Source organism: Podarcis pityusensis (genome assembly GCF_964106645.2).
Source record: "Podarcis pityusensis genome assembly, chromosome: 5".
Classification (NCBI taxonomy): domain Eukaryota; kingdom Metazoa; phylum Chordata; class Lepidosauria; order Squamata; family Lacertidae; genus Podarcis; species Podarcis pityusensis.
Genome location: NC_138032.1, coordinates 54,145,643 through 54,166,410, shown reverse-complemented (window position 1 = coordinate 54,166,410; position 20,768 = coordinate 54,145,643). Strand labels below are relative to the sequence as shown.

General features: G+C 45.1%; 1 long non-coding RNA gene across 2 annotated transcripts in view; it reads right to left on the bottom strand.

The window, feature by feature from the left end:
- LOC308477104 overlaps positions 1-20,768 on the bottom strand; it is a 191,596-nt gene that overhangs the window by 79,692 nt on the left and 91,136 nt on the right. The window lies entirely within an intron of this gene.

The following is a 20,768-nucleotide window of genomic DNA, read 5'->3' as shown; positions in this document are numbered from 1 at the left end:
TCCTATTGTTCTAGGACCAATCAGACTGCTGCCTTTTGGATCCTATTGTTCTAGGACCAATCAGACTGCTACAGTTTGGATCCTATTCAACTCAGTACATAACACCCCTCCCCTCTAAGTTCCAGTCCTGCCCGGGAGGTCGCATTCATAGTCCTCAAGGTATGCCGGCGGCCTACGTGTGCGTTGTGGCCTGGGGTGTTCCCTGGTCCGGGCTCCGGGTTCTGGCTCGTGTTCCAAGGATGCTGGCTGTGATGCGGCTGTTTGGTCTGGTGCAACCGGCTCGCTCAGTCGTGGTTCTGGTTCCGGTGTCCTTTCGGCCTCACGGGTCCTCTCTGTATTTACTGATTCTGCCTCTCCTGCTGGCCCCTCCTGCTCTATGGGCCTCACTGCCCCGCTGTTCCCTTGGGACTCCTCTGACCTGTCCTCCTCCTGGTTTTCTCCCGGGAATCGTCGCCGTATCTGGTCGCAGTGGCGGCGCCAGCATTGCCCCCCATCCGTTAGCACCTCGTACGACACGGGGCCAGTGACCCTGGTGATTGTGGCGGGTACCCATGCTGGGCCTGCCCCAAAATTCTTTGCGTACACTGGGTCCTGGGCCTCGAAGGTCCGGGGGTTCCTGCCTTCCCCCACCACTACCTCATCCTGAGCTCTATCGGGGTGCAGGCGGTCCAATCTGATTGCAAGGCGCCGACCCATTAGTAGTTCAGCGGGGCTCCGGCCAGTCGTTGAGCTGGGGGTGCTGTGCTGTGCTAGAAGGAATGTGGCAAGGCGGTACTCCCAGTCCCCTTGCGTCATGCGGCGAAGGGTGTCCTTGGTGGTCCGCACCATGCGTTCTGCTTGGCCATTGGTGGCAGGGTGGAACGGCGCCGAACGGATGTGGCGGATGGCGTTCTGCGCTGTGAAGGTTTGGAATTCTCCTGACGTAAATGCAGTCCCGTTGTCTGAGACGAGAGTGTCAGGGAGCCCGTGGGTTGCAAACAGCCTGCGTAGTACCCGGATGGCTGCGGACGTGGAAGTGGACGGTACCAGTGCGACTTCCAGCCATTTGGTGTAGGAGTCCACCACTATGAAGAATGTTTTCCCCTGAAAGGGGCCAGCGAAATCCACATGCAGGCGTGACCATGGTGCTCGGGCGGACTCCCAGGACTGGACTGGGGCCCTTGGGGGATCTGGGCGGGATTCTTGGCAGGCCTGGCAGTGTTTGACCCAGGCCTCTATCTCTCCATCGATCCCCGGCCACCACACATAACTCCTGGCAAGGGCCTTCATTCTTACTACCCCTGGATGTGTCTCGTGTAGGGCTGTGAGGACCCTTTTGCAGAGGGGCTGGGGAACAACGACTCTGCTTCCCCATAACAGGCACCCCTTGTGGGCCGACAGTTCATGTTTGCGGGTTGTGTAGCCGGCGAATTCTGGCCCGGGGCTGCTGCTGGGCCATCCCCTCCACACCCAGTCCAGGACCCGGGAGATGACCCTATCTTTCTTGGAATGGTGTGCAACTTCTTGTGCCTGAATGGGGCGGTCGGGAAGCAGCTCCAGGCTCATAACCTCTTGTGCAGGTGCTGGGTCAGGGCCTGTTTCCGGTAGTGGTAGCCTGCTGAGGGCGTCCGCATGGCCCATCGCCTTCCCAGGTCGGTGAATCAGTGCATACTGGTAGCTGGCAAGGAAAATTGACCACCTGAGGACGCGAGGAGACAGCACTTGGGGGGTCTGCTTTTCGGGGGCAAACAAGCCAAGCAACGGCTTGTGGTCAGTCACCACGGTGAAGGGCCGCCCGTACAAGAAATCATGGAATTTTTTTACTCCCTTTACGATTGCCAGACCCTCCTTGTCGATTTGCGAGTAGTTCCGCTCGGTTGTGTTGAGTGTCTGGGAAAAGTACGCCACCGGTACCTCTCTTCCATCCGGGAGTTGGTGCCCCAGGACAGCTCCAATGCCATAGGGTGAGGCGTCGCATGCTAGCACCACCGGCAGCCTCTCGTCGAAGTGTGCCAAGACCGAGTTTGAGACAAGCAAGTCCTTGACTGCCTGGAATGCGGCCTCCTGGCGCTGGCCCCACACCCAAGGGGCCCGCTTGTCCAGGAGTCTGTGTAGGGGCTCCGCTACCGCCGCCTTGTGGGGAAGGAAGGAATGGTAAAAGTTCAATAGTCCCAAGAAGGCCTGAAGTTCAGTCTTGCTCTTGGGCGCTGGGGCATCACAAATGGCCCGTACCTTGTCCCCAGTCGGGTGGACCCCTTCTGCGTCCACCATAAATCCCAGAAAGTCCACCTGAGGCACTCCTAGTAGACATTTTTCCCGCTTCACCTTGAGACCCGCCGTCTGGAAACGGTGCAGAACGGTGCGGAGGCGGTCCTCAAACTCCTCTGGTGTGGGGCCGGCAATCAACACATCATCGAAGAAGGGGGTGACGCCAGGAATCCCTTTAAGGAGAGAGTCCATCATATTCTGGAATATGCCTGGTGCCACGCTGACACCGAATTGCAGCCGCTTTACCCTGAACGCTCCTCTGTGCGTCACAATCGTCTGTGCCTCTGCTGTGGCCTCATCTACTGGTAGCTGTTGATATGCTTGGGCCAAGTCCAGCTTGCCAAAAATTTTCGACCCAGCCAGGGTGGCAAGGACATGGCTGACCACTGGCACTGGGTATGCGTGGGCCGTGAGGGCCTTGTTTATGGTACATTTGTAGTCTGCGCAGATGCGGACCGAACCATTAGGCTTGACGGGTGTGACGATTGGGGTTTCCCAGGGAGCATTAGGCACCGGCTCCAGCACTCCTTGCTCTACGAGTCGGTCCAATTCCTCGTCTATACGGGGTTTCAAGGCGAACGGGACCCGGCGGGCCTTGAGCCTGACCGGTCGTACTGCGGGGTCAAGCTGTAGCGCAATGGGGGGGCCCGTATATTGTCCCAATTTCCCATCGAAAACCCCTGGAAATTCCTTGCATATGGCGTCCACGTCCACTTGTAAGCTAGTGTGGTTCACCCCGGTGACAGCTAGCCCCAGTGGTCCAAACCATGCCAATCCCAGTAAGCTAATGTAGGGGCCCTTGACCACAAGCAAGTCCAGTTGCCGCGTCCGCCCTCGGTATTGCACCCTGAAGGTCCCCACCCCCATTGTGGGGACCTTACGTTTCTGGAAGTCCCGGAGGGTGAATGGGGCCGGCCTGAGTTTGGGACCCCCAGTGGGACACAGTTTCCTTAAGGTCCTTGCCGAGATTATGGATAGAGTTGAACCCGTGTCAAGCTCCATGCGGCATGGGGCCCCCTCTATCTGTACCTCTACATAAATTTTCTCTACGTTGGGGTGGGGCAACTGGTATACCTGGAAGTCCGTGAGCTCCGTCGAGTTGCCTTGGTGCGTTGGGCCCCGGGACCTGGGGCTCTTGGATTGGTCATCTGATGCCTGGTGTCGGGTGGGCCGAGCCCGACACACCCGGGCGATGTGTCCCGATTTTCTGCACTGCCTGCACTCTGCGTTGCGGAAACGGCAGGTCCTCCTCTCGTGACTCTCCCCGCAGCTTGCGCAGTTCCCTCCTTCTCGTCGAGGCAGCTGTGGTCTGTGCGCTGCTTGAGTGCGCTGCTGTACTCGGTGCACCTCCTCCCTGTCGGATCCTGAGTCGTCGGTGAGGTCTTCATGGTGGACCCTCGGTTGGGATGGCAGGCTCGGCCGTGCCTCTTGGGTCGACCTCTCGGCAGCTTCTGTTGCCAGGGCCTCCTCCAGAGCGACCTGGAACGTTAGGTCCTTCTTAGCGTAGAGGCGTCGTTGCAGCTTCTCATCCTTCAGGCCACCGACGAGGCGGTCACGAAGCATGTTCTCCAGCTCTGAGAAGTTGCAGAACCGGGCGGCTTGGTGGAGAGAGGTCACAAACCCAGTTATGGTTTCCCCAGGGGCTTGCCGCTTTGCGTAGAAGGCATTTCGACGAGCCACCACTGAGGGCTGCGGCGAAAAGTGCCCCTTCAGCTGTTCCATTATTGTTTTGTATGGAACAGTAGCGACGTCTTCAGGCGCAAGGAGAGCCCGGGCGATTTCAAACGTCTCCTCTCCGCAGACGCTGAAGAATATCGCCCTCTTCTTGGCGTCTTCTTCGTCGGTGACCCCTTTGGCTTCTAGGAGGAAGGTGAAACGGGAGGCGTACGCTTCCCAGTCTCCAGATGCTGGGTTGAATGGCGAGAAGCTGCTGTTGGCTGCCATTCTGAGTTCCTTGTGCCCCGGAGCTGAAGCCTGGATACACGGTGCGAGGCAGCGGTGCGGCAGTTGGCGGTGCTGCGGTGCTGTGTGTGGCAGTCAGCTCAGCGGGATCCCACCTTCGTCGCCAGTGAAATATACTCAGAGTCGCAAAGTGATTACATGCTCTTTATTCAGCTCATAGTGGTGAGGAGGAATGAATAAATGTCCCCTCACAGTATCTGCTTTATATACATTATTTACACAATGGGCTGCACATGATTGGCTAATTCTGGAATTCTACTGTAAGCCAATCAGGTTGTGGATTCACTTCTATCTGGAGCAGGATTGGGTGGTTCCTGCCAACCAATCATACTGCTGCATTGTTCTAGGACCAATCAGACTGCTGCATTCTGAATCCTATTGTTCTAGGACCAATCAGACTGCTGCCTTTTGGATCCTATTGTTCTAGGACCAATCAGACTGCTACAGTTTGGATCCTATTCAACTCAGTACATAACACCCTGCTTCTCACTGTATTCCTAACAAGCTCCTCATCACAGTTTTTGAATTCGTGGTGCAGGTGCCAGGAATACAGGTCTACTGATGGCAACAAGGTTTCAGGCAGAGTTCTTTTCCATCTCCTGCCCCTTTTAACTTGCGACCCTCATGCAAAAACATGTGCTCATTGATCTCTTTCTTGATTAAGATTACCACAGTTGTTTTTGAGTTTTCTTGTGCTGAGGAAGAAGGATATAACACCAGATCAGGAAGTTCAGGTGGCCCAACACCTGCAGTAGGAATCATTTGCAAAATCTCTAGACCAGGCTGTAAAATTTTAGCCCAAGCTACTTTAACAGAACTTTAACACAGTATAGTTCAAGGGCAGCCTAGAACATTATGGTTCTTTCCCACCCATTTTAGATTTCCTGAAATGTTCCATTTCCTTTACCAAAGTTGCCACAACCACCACCATTACACACAGCCTTTAAAGACTGTGCTGGTGTGTCTGCTATAATTGTAGTGTAAGACAGATGTTCTTGGAACTTCCATCATCCCTGACCATTGACTATGCTGTTCTCCACCCCTCAGTCCCATATCCAGGGAAAGTGAAAATAATTTTATACTTAGCCAGGAGTAGATTGAAAGTTTCATTTTGAGGACTTCAAACAGAATATAAATCTAGATAGTGTAGTGATAAAAATGTTTGGCTGAAGTCTCCTATTGGCTTTTCAACATGAAATATAGACATGAGGGATTTTTTTTATAGGCACAAATGTTATTTTTCACTGGCTGTCAGAAGAGGCCTATTATGGCTCCTTCTACAATTCTCTATTGTGATATGCTAGCAAGTTTATTCTTTGTTTCCATTAGACTGAATAAACATTGGGATTTGGTTCATCTTCTAATCCATTATATAGGATTTTCATTGTGAGGCACGTTTTTATTTTTTTGCCTGACAAATTCTTAAAATACAGCATTTGAAAACATTTTTTAAGTAAAGGCATCCACCACTCATTTGGTTTACAGTTACTGGCACATTTTCAATGTGAGAGGTCCTGGTTGATTTTTCAAAAGCAGGGCAAGAGTACTCAAATACCCCTATGACAACTGAGACCAGCTCTGCAGAACGAGTTTATAAATATTTATACATTTAAAAGATGAGCATCTATAAGCCCCAATGTGGTGGAAAGGAATATATCTAACTCAGAGATCTTCATAGCGTTATAGTGGAACTGCAGTACCAGTAATGCCATTTGACTGAATGCCACTGTTTTTCTCAACAGAATGAAAACATAACACAACGTACGCAAAATCAGCAAAGCATCATGATTTGGAGTTGGGGGGGGGGGAGAATAATAAATAAATTCACAGGAAAGAACATCTTTACTATAAACAAGGAAAAAGTTCAACTTTTCCATCTGGCTCAGTGTGATGGCTTGTGAATGCTCTTCTCAATAAGTACCTCTGCTCACTCAGAGATATATACAGTTCTTTATTTTACATATGTACAGACAGCGCATTACAATCGTGCATCTGAATCCTCCAGTTCAGATTCTGGGAGTGGCCTACGCCGGCTTCTCCTCCAACAGAAAAGGCAGGGAAGTTTCATGTGATGCCTCTCGCCCTTCCTCTTTAACTCTCTCCTCTCCCTGGCAGATGGAATAGGCATTGTCTCACTATCGGTGCCAGACCTTCCTGTGCGGTGCTGAGGCTCTGCTTCAACATCCGACAGCCTTCCCGCCTCCTGGCTTTCCCTTCTTTCCTCAATCGCCACTTCTTGCCCACCTCCCTCTGCCTGTTCCTGCTCCTCCGCGGCATTCTCTGGCAGTACCATGACACTCAGCTCCTATCATTTCCAGGGAGAATTCTTCCTGCAATTCCTGTCTTCATGAGCCTTAGTGACATGTGACATCAACAATCGTGTGTTTTTGAAAATTAAATATCAGGTGCCAGGCACCATAGTTATCAAGATTAAAGCATGCAGAGAGAGTGGCAGGTCAGGCAAGTAAAGGGCCAGGTGCTGCCCCACCCTCTCCTGCTCCACTTTCCCCCAGAACCAGGAGAGAATTGAGGCATGAAGAACAGAGGCAGCTTCCACGCAGATATAGGGGGATTATACATAAGATGGTGGAGGAGGCATGGCCCCTGTTGCTGCAACTGCTTTGTAGAATACAGACCTGGGAATAGCTGCCTAGACGCTAAATTGGTGTGTGTGGTATTCAGAGCCATGGAAACTGCTGTGTTAGCTTTGGCAATAAAGAGTGAAATTTCTGCTGTGTGCATTCCTTTGCTAGGGAGCACCCCTGACACTACCCCTCCCAGTTTTGTGTCATCTGAAAATCTGATGAGCATCCCGTCAATTCTTTTATAATGTCTTTTATAAAGGCATTGAATAACAACAGGCCCAGCGGCACTTCACTTGTCACTTTTTCCCAGGACGATGAAAACATTAATGAACACTTTTTGGATTGGGTTAGTCAACCAGCTACAAATCCACCTAACAGTTATGTTGTTCTTATGTAGCCACATCAGTTTCTTCACATGCCTCCCACTTTTCTTTCTTGTTGGAATCGGCTGCTTTTCTGCCTTCAATATTCCACCTTTAAGAAACTCCCATCCAACTTGGACTCCACCTTATGTTTGAGTATTTCTGACCAGGGGATCTCACCCAGAAGTCCCTTAAGCTTTTCAAAACCAGTCTTCTTCAAGTCCAGAGTGGATGTCCGACTACACTCAGCTTTCCAATGTGTTTTCCTTTGTAATTTCCCCTTGCTCTTGTGTTCGGACTGATTAAATCAAATTTTAAAATGATGATATTTTGACAATAATGATTTTAATTACTGTTCTACAAAAACCTCTAGTGCCCTATTTGATTTTGGTTTCCTTTACTCTGGAGTCCTTGGAATTCATTCTACAACTAATTGCCTGAGCAGACTACCCAGTATAGTGAGTTTGCTGAGCCCCTAAGCAAGTTACAGATATTAAAAGTCTGTTTACTGGGAGCAGCCATAGACGTAATATGCCCTCTTGGTGGCAAGGGTGATGGCCAAGAGAAGGGTGGCTGGGTTTACTGGTTGGCGTGTCTCTCCTCCCTCTCAAAGTGCAGGCTACATCTTGTGCCTTTACACTACGTAATTTTCACACCATTTTCACACCTAGTATTAAAGTTTCTTTTTCCACTCTGTTGTCTGGACTACTTTAAGCTGGCACTTGGCTATCAAATCCACAGACTTAGGAAGATGGAAGAAAATCTATTGAATTCTCCTGCTTCTGATCATGCCTGAACGGGCTAAATATATGCAGCAAAAATATCTAGTGAGCCAAAGCAAATATTTAGATTCCCCTGAACTCATTAAGGAGGGAAATTCAGTTGAGCAGAATTCAGGTCCTTACATCCATCAAAAAGATGTAAAAAAATCTAATTTTCATAGTGAATGATAGATTAAATAGCAGTGTATTTGCATTCTTCTACCTCTATAGGTGGGGGACAGGGAGGGTCACAGATTATATGAATTAAGTGTTGTGAACCTTTCAGAAAATAAGGGAAGTTCATTAGCAAGCTCTTATTTTACACCGAAGAAGAGTGGTGGCAGCTATTCACTCTGCACAGCAGTAAGAGTCACAGGCAGCATGTAGTCAGGTAACTTCTCAAGTTTCAGGTTAAACCTAAAGGAAACTCGGAAGGCCCTCCCTCCCAGTACTTTTCTTTTCATTTTATGTGGAGTTAGCAGCATTCAGTGTCAATTAAGCTGCCAGGATCTTGAGATAATAACAGCAGGAAATTCTCTCGCAAGATAAATTCAAGATGGTAGCTACAACTTGTCTTTACTGAATGAGACCATATTCTGAAGTGTATATATAAACCCAAAGTAAAATGTATTCAGCATTTATATTGAAACAGCAAAATATCTCATTTCACTACCCTGCCATAGCTAATATATATATATAGCCTCGAACATATTCTGTTTATAGTCTGCAAAGGACAAGGTTTATTTGGATGGGGTGTGTTTTGAGTTCATGTGGGTTTTCTTCCTTGAACTGGAACATATATATATATATATATATATATATATATATATATATATATATCAGTGTCTTGTGTCGTTCTGCCCAGCTTTTCTGTCTGTAGCCTTGCCAAGGTTTATCACTGCTCACTTCTGGATAGTGTTAATGATGCGGTCACTTCCTGTCTGCAAAAGAATGGTAACATTCACCAGATTTCCCTGCATACTCCAGAGAAGCTAGGGAGCACTATCTGAATGGTAAAAAAGAAAAGAAAAGAAAAATGATAACAGTATATGTAGAGAAATTTGGATTATAATATACTGAACACACTTTGTCAAATGGATGAGAAGGGAAGTCTTTTCTGCATGAATCTTTTGCCTGCTAAATGCGCTTTCTTCCACCCTGTTGTGATTTCTGAATTTGTCATGGAAATAAGCTTCTCGTTTTCATCACTTCACGCAACATATTGTGAATATTAGTGGGAAGTGGAAACCAGAAGAAAGAGAAGAAGTGATGAGAAGCGACGAAGGGGGTGCTGGCAATAAGTTATCCTTACTCACCTTTGTGACTACGCAAAGCCCAAAATTAGAACAGACATTGTTTTCAGTGGAACATATGCTTCAAAGTCCTGCTTTTTCCAATACACAGAGAAGAAGGGGGTTGCTTAGAAAAACAGGGTAATAAAACACAGCACTCAAGCTACCAGTGCAAATATAGGAAATGTGTTTAGATGAAGTCACTGTGCCTAAGTAATTCTGGGTATGCCATTTCCCCTCTATTTCCAGTGTTCAGGCTGTGAGCACCATTGCAAAAATAATGCTCAGTAGCCATAGACTATTGTTACATGCCACACTAATCTCTACAGCTGTCTGAGATTAAGGGGTTCCAGGTATGCTTACCCAGGGTCTGTGATTCCTTCTGGAAAAATGAGGCACAGCAGACCCGGTAGTGTCTTTATGAAAAATGGTTTATACAGCCCGAGTCTACAATGAAGGGGTGCACAGCATTCATACCCCAAGAGCTTCTTGCTTCTTCCATAGTTACAGAAGCATTTAACTCCTTACTTCACAACATTTCAATAAATGTAAGATTTTGGGTATATCAATGCGAACAAGAGGAGAACTGTACTTTTCCTGGTGGTTATATTGTTTCTCTTTTCATTCTAACAAATGTTAGTTACATATGGAGCTCTTATTTTTCTTCAATGTTGTCATAAAATGGAGATCTTAAATGGAGTGATGGATATCTCCAACAAGATTCATTCCACAGCTTCCACTCTGTGCTGGTAGAGCACTGTTAATCCTCTCTATGTCAAAAGTGGTTCCACCTACATAAATATACACTCTTAGTTATTGCTTCTCTTTGTCTGAAATTTGGTGCCATCAAATTAAACTCCAAAGGGGTCAGGTTTTAATATATTTTAACATCAGCAAACTTCAAGATGATTTAAACACATTCAGGTTATATCTTTGAACTTTGTTCAGTTATATGCATGACCTAAACATGAGGCAGAACCAGCCCAAGACTTTAGACTGCCTGAGGCAAAGGACAAGATGTTCCTGTCTCACCTAACCTACAAAACCTGATCAAATTGGCAGTCGAATCTTACTTTAACACTGGCAATGGACAATGTCCATTAAGCGGGGCAGGGCAGGACACTCGGCACACCCAGCTCTGTCCTTCAACACCACTCTACCACTTCCTGCTCATCAGCATATTCTGCCTGAGTGTTAGTCTCTTCACATTGCCTAATAATAGGGTCAGCTCTGGCAGGATGGGCTCTGTTTTTATTGTATCAGATATCTGCATGGACTTCACCGATAGATTTTGTGGAATGCTTCTTTGCCATTCGAAAGAAAAACTCTGTGTACAAGTTGATACATTCAACACATCTAATTCAGCATGTATCCTATGTTCTTTGTATTTTCTTTGCTGTTAGCATGAAATAAGTCAGTCCTTTTATACAAGTATCATATGTTTGAGAGTGGACTCTGGAGGAGGAGGAGGAATTGGATGGTGTGGATGAGAAAGTTGTGGGAAGCAAAAGGGGACCTTCGAATGATTTGCCCAAGATCCTTACAATTATCACTTTAAATCTCTCTCTCTGTCTCTCCCTGCCTTGTCCGGAGGCAAATCACAAGCCTCAGATTTCATTCACAATGTTCTGTTAGCGTGTTCCTGGCACTTGAAAAAGTAGATAAGTTGCTGCAGGCAGATGCTTGAAGAAGGTGTGTGCTAGTTGGCTTCAGAGAGGGGAAATGCTCATCGTTAATTTATATTATTTTTAGTAGAGCACATTATATCATCCATGTGAGTGAACATTCAGACATCCATATTAAGCCCCAGGCAATGTTTGTTCTTTTTTGGGAAAAGATTCCCTCCTCCATTTCTTGCATAACTTGTTTATTCACAATTTGTTTTTGTTTTTTTGAAAAAAGATGCAATGAAAACAACTTGTTTTAGGAAGGTTGTGGTTTAGTAGTGGGAGGCTGAATGGTAGGATTTTGAGCTTCAGTTTGAAGGTTACCCCTTAATTGGGGTTCCTGAATGTATTCGGTAATGTAAATATCAAATGGGTACCTCACTTACAGTGAAAACATGAAGAGATGACCAGAAAAGCCAAACTCTCTCAAGTGATCAGTGGAAAATAGATATTTGATGCTAAGTGGCAAGAAAAAATTGGAGGAAGTTTCAACAAGGGGCTGGTTTTAATCTTCACTGCTTGGGACCAGGTACCTGAGAGCACTGACCAGAGGAATTTGCTGGGATCTTATAATCTGCTGAAAGGTGCTTCTTCAGGTCTCCTTGCCATCTAAGATGAGGTGGATGGTGACTGACGATAAAGAGTGGTATCCAACTAACATGTTCCATCAATGCCAGGATTTTTGCTTGTGCAACACGACTTTCCCCCCTCTCCTCTTCCTATGCATGTCCCAGGCCCATGGCAAGCTTACCCGAGGCCTAGGCCGGGAGTCTTGTTGCAATACGATTCTTGGCACGACAGTGCAAGTCCACCCAGCTTAGCCCTCTGAGGCCCAGGGCAAGTTTACCCAGCTGCTCCTCCCTCTGCCCAGGCCACCCCCGAAATCTGCTCTGGACGGTTGGGGTAACCCCAGAATAGGCTTAGGGTGGGAGAAAGAGGGGGGGATGTTCTGTGAAGCAGGATTAATTCCTTGCACTGAGGAAACACATTACTTAGCCCAACATCAAATACAATCGGGGCTTTCTTTGTTGTGGTGCCCTGACCTTCCCATTTTCTCCCCTCGAGGTTTAATGGACACAAGTTTGTTTTCCTTTTGGCACAAAGTAAGAAGCTTTTCGCTTTGGATTTTAAAATTTGTTTTTAATGCTGGCTCATTGCTAATTGTTTTTTATCGGCTCGGCTTTCCCTCCCTGCTTTTGTTGATTTGTTATTATTTTTATTGATTTTATGTAAGCTTGCCCAGGAATCTTGTCAGCTGAAGAGTGGAGTAAAATGCCTCTGATATACACATTAAAATAAATCTGTGGAATGGCGGCCTGCCATGCTGAAGACACATATGTTTTGCCAGAAAGAAAAGAGGCACATGAGCCCTGTGAGGCTGTCTTAGGTTGGTTCTATTTCATCCAGTGACAACACTTTTGGTTATTCAAATAAAATCAATCTTTTACAATTCTGATATGAGTGCAAATCTGCAAATGTAACTTTTCAACCACCTTTTTCTGTCTCCTTAGAAATGAAACTACTTTTGACACCTTTTTGGTATGTGTATCAATTGCAATGCAGTGACAAATGGCAGCGACTCAGGCAGCACTGTCAGGTCTACTGTCATCTTGAGATGAAATGCATTTTTAGGCATGCACTATGTGCTTGTTACAGCATGCACAGGAGGAGGAGCTAGGACAAGAGAACAGTGGAGGAGCTGGTGCTGGAATAGCATCTCTCCCACACCATTAGGGCTTTTCCAAAATATTGACGGCATATTTGTGTTACAATCTGTCAGCCTATTCTCAAATCTATTTTTTAGGGGTGCCTATAACATTCTCCTCATCCAATATTTCCCCTGGGATTTCTGAATTACCCGGTCCTTTTTCCAAATTGATATATTAGAAATCCTAGAGTATTTTGTGTGTATACATTTACAAATTTGGTACTGAGCACTGTGCTTAGGAAGTTCTCCGTTCTTTTGGTTCAGTTATGTCTTCCCCACCAAGTCTACATTACTGTAGGCATGCTCTGGGGACAGTGCAACAGAGCAACCTTGATGGGATCCTATGTAGAATTGCATCCAGGTCCATTTTGTGTGGTGTTTTACCAGGGGTGCAGGAGGATTACATCAGCATAACATGGCACAAAAAGAATTTTGATGGGAGACTAGTATGATCACATCTTTTACTCCCTTCCTCCCTCCCTCTTTCTTTCTTTCTTTCTTTCTTTCTTTCTTTCTTTCTTTCTTTCTTTCCCTTCTTTTATCACAGGCTGAGACTCTACTTGCCTGCAGACTGTCTTGCCAGAGTGGTGCTATCCAGTGATTTTTTATATATACAAAAAATGTTTAGGGGTACAGTGGTACCCAGTGGCGTAGCATGGGGGGTGCAGGGGGGGCCAGCCGCACCGGGCGCAACATCTGGGGGGGGTGCGCTCGCACTCGCAGCTCTCTGCCCCTACTGGGTTAGGGGGCGCAAATTACTTGCCTTGCCCCGGGTGCTGACAACCCACGCTACGCCACTGGTGGTACCTCGGGTTAAGTACTTAATTCGTTCCGGAGGTCCATACGTAACCTAAAACTGTTCTTAACCTGAAGCACCACTTTAGCTAATGGGGCCTCCCACTGCTGCCGCACCGCCAGAGCACAATTTCTGTTCTCATCCTGAAGCAAAGTTCTTAACCTGAAGCACTATTTCTGGGTTAGCGGAGTCTGTAACCTGAAGCGTATGTAACCTGAAGCGTATGTAACCTGAAGCGTATGTAACCCGAGGTACCACTGTACTCTCATTTTGACTCAGACTCCGTCTGAGACTCAGGACATGAAATGAGGCCATCGTGCCAGCTTCACAAAATGTTTAGGGGTACACATATCCCTGCGTCCCCCCAGAAGAAGAGCACTGGTGCTATCTCCTGCTTGGAGGACCCTCTTGTTAGTGGCGCCCTCCCTGTGGAACACCCTCCCTTCAGATGTCAAGGAGATAAAGAATTATACAACACGAACCCACCAACAGCATACGATTCAAAATGGCTAACTTAACCCAACAACCCCCCCCCCCCACGCGAAATCTCACTGCAGCCAACCAAAGACAATCAACCACATCCTAGGCCACCCCAACCTCTTTCACCACCAAGGAAACATAGCAAGAGAATAGAAAGAGACCCTACCAAAGTGATGCTGACACAAAACCCCCAGGCATCACTAAGCTGCCCAGAGTGGCTGGGGAAACCCAGCCAGATGAGTGGGATATAAATAATAAAATTATTATTCTTAATTATTATTATTATTATCAGTGCACAAATGCAGCACAATGGGTGGGAGGGGGGAGATGTAAATGAACTTAAGGAGCCAAAAGCTGTAGCAAATGCCACATGCTCAGCTGTAGAATTAACGTTAAAACTTCAATTGGTAAAACTGGAACTCAGGAGGACTGGAATGCCAGGTGGGTGAAACGAAACAATCTTAAGCAAGAAAACCGAGGGATACACATTCATTCATGTGGGCAATTTCACAGGAGATATTCACTATGTAAAACACATCAGGTACCATCACATTATTCTTATTCTTATTCTTATTATCATCACATGTGAATTGGTCCCGAATCCATCACACCCACACCACACATTTAACGAATACTTGGCTTCCCCAAAGAATCCTGGGAAGTGTAGTTTGCCAAGGGTGCCGGGAATGGTAGCTTTGCAAAGGGTAGACTACAGTTCCCAGGATTCTTTGGGAGAAGAAAAGTGCTTTAAATGCATGGTGTGGATGTAGGAAACATGCTCAGTAGGTCTTGAACTGGGGAATCACGTTGAAACCCTTCTTTGCTTCCTCAGTGGGTCGTCGTCCCCTTCCCTATGTAGACCTGTTGCATTCCTTGTGCTCTGGGAGCAATGCCAAAATGACGGAACTGAATCTATGGGATGAATGGTAAATGTCCACTGAGAATGAGAAAGAACAATGACCAACCTCTTTTTAAAGTTTACTTATTTCATTCATGATCCATTCAGAATTTCTTGTGAAAACAGAATGCAGCGAAAGCCCTTTATATCAACAGTGGTTCTCCTTCTAAGGCTGGGAAGGTGGGGAAAAAATGTAAAGTATAAACCCCATGGTGAATGTCACAGATGGAAAGGGTCGGGGTAGAAGAAGACATAGCAAATGCGTACAGTTGCTTTCTTTCTTGACAGGGATATGACAGCTTCAAGAAATATGAGTGAAGAAATAAATTTTTTCATGAACGAGGCTGCATCTCAAGGATCACCCTGGTGTCTGTACAACCTCAGCAACAGGAAGCTGAATTGCCAGCTAGGTTAATATCCTGCGTCTGATCAGTGTGTCATAATCAGTCTCTCAAGAGTAAAGATCCATTGTGTCAAGAGGCCACATTTACACCAAACTAGCTTGCTAAGCGTCTTTAATGCTTTCAGGCAGTGCAGGGGTGGAGGAGATAGAAAGCAGGCAAGAAATACGATTGCAAGTGGATAGCCTCCTTCAAAATTGTCCTCCCTTTTGTTATGTTGCTGTATCGGCTGCACAGCTAAGATTAAGATTCCATAATAAAGCTCATTTTCCTAGGATGTCTATTAGTCACCCATAACAATTTGCCGAAGGTTGAAGCTTGGCAGACCAAGGCTTCAGAGCAGGAATTCATTTTGGTAACACTTTATCATAAGTGTTCTTTAATTAATGTTAAATGAAAATGAAATTCCAAAGAAATTACACATGGCCGTCAAGATCGGCACGCCGAGTTCATCATGATTAATGGCAGCTGAAATGAGTATCAAGAGTAGAACTAATCAGGATTGGCCTTTCGTTAGAAAGTGTTGCCAGAAGCGTTTTGCCAGGGCTGGTGGTGAGACTATATTTAAAGAGACGCTGTCAGGTACGAGAATGAAGTGCTGAAAAGTTAAAAATAAAAATGAGAATGTACTGTAAAGGATTATTACTCAAACATACACAGCAGAAGCCCTGATACCTGAACTCACTGTACGCAAGAATGTTTTGTCTTCACAGGAGACAATCCCCTGTAGCTCTGTCAGTGAAATACGGGTATGCTAACAACTCTCAGCACATCTAACAACTACATTTCCCAGGATTCTCTGGAGGAAGCCATGACGGTTTCAAATAGTATGATACTACATTAAATGTATAGTGCACATGGGGCCCTATATGTCTTTTCCTCAATCTTCCCTTTTCAGCCACTCTATTTCATTCCCCTTCTACCTGGTTTTCATTTTCCCCCCTTTCGACAATCTGTCAGCATTACACGGGCATTAAGTGTGCTCAGTTCTCACTGGATTGTGTCTGGGGGTCCCCTCCCTTTAGGGTTTTTCCCCTGAATATTTTTTGTGGTTTTGCAGATCTCCAGGTTCCCCCAAGTCTGCTGATACCTCCTCTTTGTGTTACTATTGCTGTTTTGGCAACATAAGCAACGGCATTCAGAGAACTTAATTCAAATTAGATTATGAAATGGGACATTTTTGAATAGTGCCCCCCCACACACAGCAGCTTAATAGCCTGCCTCCTGTAGTAAGTATTAATGAAAAGTCTTGACTATCTGAATACAAATTTTGTCCTAGATCATAGCAGTGGTTTCTTAACTATTCATATACACCCCTGTATCCCCATTTGCTATTATTTTCTTCAGCACCGCCACAGGGCCCAATTTCCTCCCTGCAGACAAAAATGTGATAATTACTTTAAGCAACTTTCCAAATCTGGCAAAGAGATATAAAGTTAAACACAGACATACTGGTGCCAAAACAGAACAAGGAAGAAGAAGGGGTGGGAGGGAATCAGTGGATGGTTTGCAGGCATCACACTTGTACAGTACAGTTTCTTGTAGCTTAGCTATGTGGGGAAAACAACTTTTTCCCTCTAGTATGATTTATTTGTTTAAACCACATGTAGAAGAATCTAAAGCAATTTGATGCAGATGCAGAATCTGATTTATTTATTTATTTTTTGGGGGGAGGTAAAAACAATTAACATGGTAAGAACCAAACAATATCCAGAACAAAAAGGAGAAAAATCTGACCCTCTTCTACTCAGCCACCTACATGTATGTGTTGGAAACTGAACGTGGGGACCAACAACCCTCAGGACCTCTGCCTGGTGATGGCAGGGATGGGGAAGTGTGCTCACCTCCTCTTCTTCCTTCACAGGATATTAATCGTGTGGAGAGACAAATATCCAGATACGCATAATGGAGTGGATCAAATTGGAACAGAGAAAGGTATTAGATCTTTGGGAGCAACAATGAAAGCAGGCTACTGGATAAATCAAGAATTCTAAAAAAAACAAGAATTCTAAAAACCCGGGTTTTTAGAATTTTTATTAAGAAGTGTTATACCTCAGCTTATTAGTTCAGCTCTCTGGGCAGCTGCTATGAGTATGGGACCTTCAAAACAATCCTAAAACAAATTCTAAAAACAGGTTAAGGACTTCATCCAATGTGAAGCCAGTTTGAGAAACAACACATCAAATAGTAGTATGTGATAACAAAGTACAGGATACATACGCATTTTTGGATAACATGGATTGAAACTTAAAACAAAAAAACAAAAAACAGAAATAGCAATATGATAGGATGCATTCTTAAATGACAGAGCCTATTACCTGCACTTTTCAGAAATGACAAGATTTGTTTTGTTTTGTTCTGACACACTTTCCTAGTTGAATGAATAGGTTTCTGCCATGGATGTTTTAAAATTTATCTGCTGTTGTCTGTGTTGCTTTTAAGTTTTTTAGATTTTTAAAATTGCATTTAGTACCTTGTCTTGAAGAGTGTGTGCGGAAGGTGATTAACAAACAAACAAAACCAAAACAATACAAAACACACTTACTTGGAAGTAAGTATCACGGTGTATAGTGGTCTTACTTCTGAGTAAAAATAGCTTAATGAAAAGATTTATTTTAATAAAATATTCTAATAAGATATTATTCTAAGTAAAGTATTTTAAGGGGATATCGTATGAGATGTATCCAGCTAAAGCATTACAAAAGAGTAGAACGTTTGAAACATGTTTTTCAGAGAAAGCTAGCTGAGCAATGAAATCAACTGATCAAATTAGTTGTGTCTCACAAAAATCCTATTAATTTCAAGGGGACTTGTGTGTGGCTTTCTCTGAATTGGATCCAAATGGGGGGAATTGTATTTCCTAAAATGGAAAACACAGTGGCTTATCTCAAAAATTATCCCAAGAAAAGACAGAAATTAGATCTGTTTGTTCCTTGGTGGAGATCTCCGAAATGCCCCAGTTCTTTTTCCTTTTCATGGAAAAGGGAAACAGTATCCTAGTGAGACTTGTCATTATAATTTATTTTCTGGAACAGCCAACAACATCTAACGTCCACATTCTCTTTACCACAGTACCGCATTGCTGTATCTAATGTTCTATGGTGTGGAAAAAAGAGGATGAATGAGGATGTGCAAAGAATAAAGGAAGTAAAAAAATAAATGCAGACCAATGTCCCGTCTTATATTGCATGTAAGAGTGCCAAGAAGACCAGCAGGAATGAAAGAGGATGCTGGAGAAGCGGAGGCTGGTAGGAGAGAGGGGGAAAGCATAGCATTGAGGGCTATAAGCTTCGCAGGAAGTAGGATCTGGGATGTGAAGAAGTAGGCACATCTGGCATAAGAAGAGAAAGGAAAGAAAGTGCTGCTGAGCTCAGCTCCTGCTTGCAGGCTTCCCACAAGTATTTAGTTGGCCAATGTGAGAACAGGAAGCTGGACTTGATGGGGCATTGGCCTGATCTAGTAGGCTTCTTCTTATGTTCTTAGATGTTTTGGCCAACAACTCCCATTCATTCCAGTCAACAACTCAGATAGGTGGGAAATATATAGATAAATGATGGTGGATGTTTTCATCCAAAGCTTCCAGAGTGTACCAAGTGGGGGAAGACTGCTGCAGAGAGTAGTAGACTGACAAGACAAAGAGTGAAGGAAGGCCATTGTTTGTTGAAGGGGTAGAGAATGTTATCTGTGTAGGTATTTATCCACACAAACCTTGATGGCAGGCCTCTAGTTTAATCTTTTAAAATAATGTGTCACATCAGATCAACTTTTTTTCAGACTTTTATGTTCTGCAGTATCCCATGTGCCCTGGAAAAGCGCCACGTAATTAAAACAAGTGATATCAATGAATTTGGGAGGATTATCCCTAGTCTGCAGAAGTGTCAAGATCACTACAGCTTGAACCCTGAATCTAGATCTTGATGCATAGCAGCTTATAGGTTTGGGCAGGGATGTGGAACCTCCCAGATATTGTTGGACTTCAGTTCCCATCAGCCCCAACCAGCATGGCCAGTGGTCAGCATGATGAGAGTTGTAGTCCAGCAACCTTGGGGCAGGACTCCCCAGTATATTTTTCCCATTTACTCAATGAGATTTGCTTCTGAGTTGACATACATAGGATTGCACTATAGTGGTACCTTGGGATGCGAACGGGATCCGTTCCGGAGCCCCGTTCGCATCCTGAACAGAACGTAAGACACAATGGTGCGTCTGCGTGGGTCACATTTTGCCGCTTCCGCGCATGCGTGTAACGTCATTTTGAGCGTCTGCGCATGCGCAAGCGGCGAAACCTGGAAGTAACGTGCTCTGTTACTTCTGGGTTGCCGCGGAGCGCAACCCGAAAGCGCTCAACCTGAAGCACATTCAACCCGAGGTATGACTGTATTAATTTAGTGCCTTTCCACAGGCCACATGCTTGCAACTTCCATAAGTACAATTCTAGAGAATTATCTCACATTTCACCTCGAAGTAGGGATTGCCATAACTTATAGAAGCAGCGGATTAAATATAATCATATTGAACAAGGAGTCCTTTCCCCCCGAAGGTCCAGAGGCTATAAGCCAAGTTATCAGTCATTTATTTATTTCCTTCTTTGCTGTTTTCAGAATAGCAAAGCATAACAAATTTGGAGACTCTGTCATCATTTTAGGAAGCATTGGGCCAAGGGGCTGCAAACACTTCTAAGGCTTTCAGTTTGCTTGCCAAAATAGTTCCATTTTTCTTCTTTCTTTACAAGTAGATTATTATTTGGGTTCCAAACGATAGGAGACATGAAAGGTAACAGCAATTATCACACGTCCCTGGATGCATCAAAACTGTGTTTCTCCCTCAATGCCGATATTATATAACACTGAATGACATCACAGTGCTGTTTCCCATTCATTCTTCCCTTACAAGGGCAATATTGTATGTTCAACAAGCTGTCAAAGATGCTAAAAATGGCCAGGGAGTAATTCTAACTGTAAGGTAGGTTCACCGTCCTGACTTGTCATAGGGGCTCAGCTGTTGGAAAGCAGCCTAAAAAAATAGCAATTTAAAAGGGGGGGGGGGAATGAGGACCTCAGGCTTTTGGTGAGGGCAGACATTAGCTCCATTTAGGATTTAAAGCACCTCACACTTAATTGGAGGCTTGCTGCATTTGCTTGTAGGAGTAGTAAAAGCATGTAATTTGACCTAATCAGATCGGCACAGGAACTGGATGCTTAGTGCCAAGCAAGGCTGTGGAACCAAATAACAAATGTGATTGGGGGTGGGATGGGGTGGGGGAGAGAAAATGTGGATTTCATTGCTGAAAAGCACAGGGTTCAAATCAAATCTAAAACTGGACAGTTCTGAAAATGCAGAGAGCTAAGTGTGCTTAGAAAAATATTCCAGACATTTTGAAGGGTAGAAGAATCCACAGACACGCGCTGATTCAAAATCCGGCAAATTTGCTGCATTTGTGGAGGCTATTGATTTTCACCAAGAACACTCTATAGTGGTTATACTTTAAGGAACTGTTGTAATGTTCACAAACAATGTTATGTGAACAATTTTGATCAGCACATAGTAAAAGTGTTATATTAACCCAAACTTGCTCACATGATGCCGTCCAGATGTTTAACTACAACTCC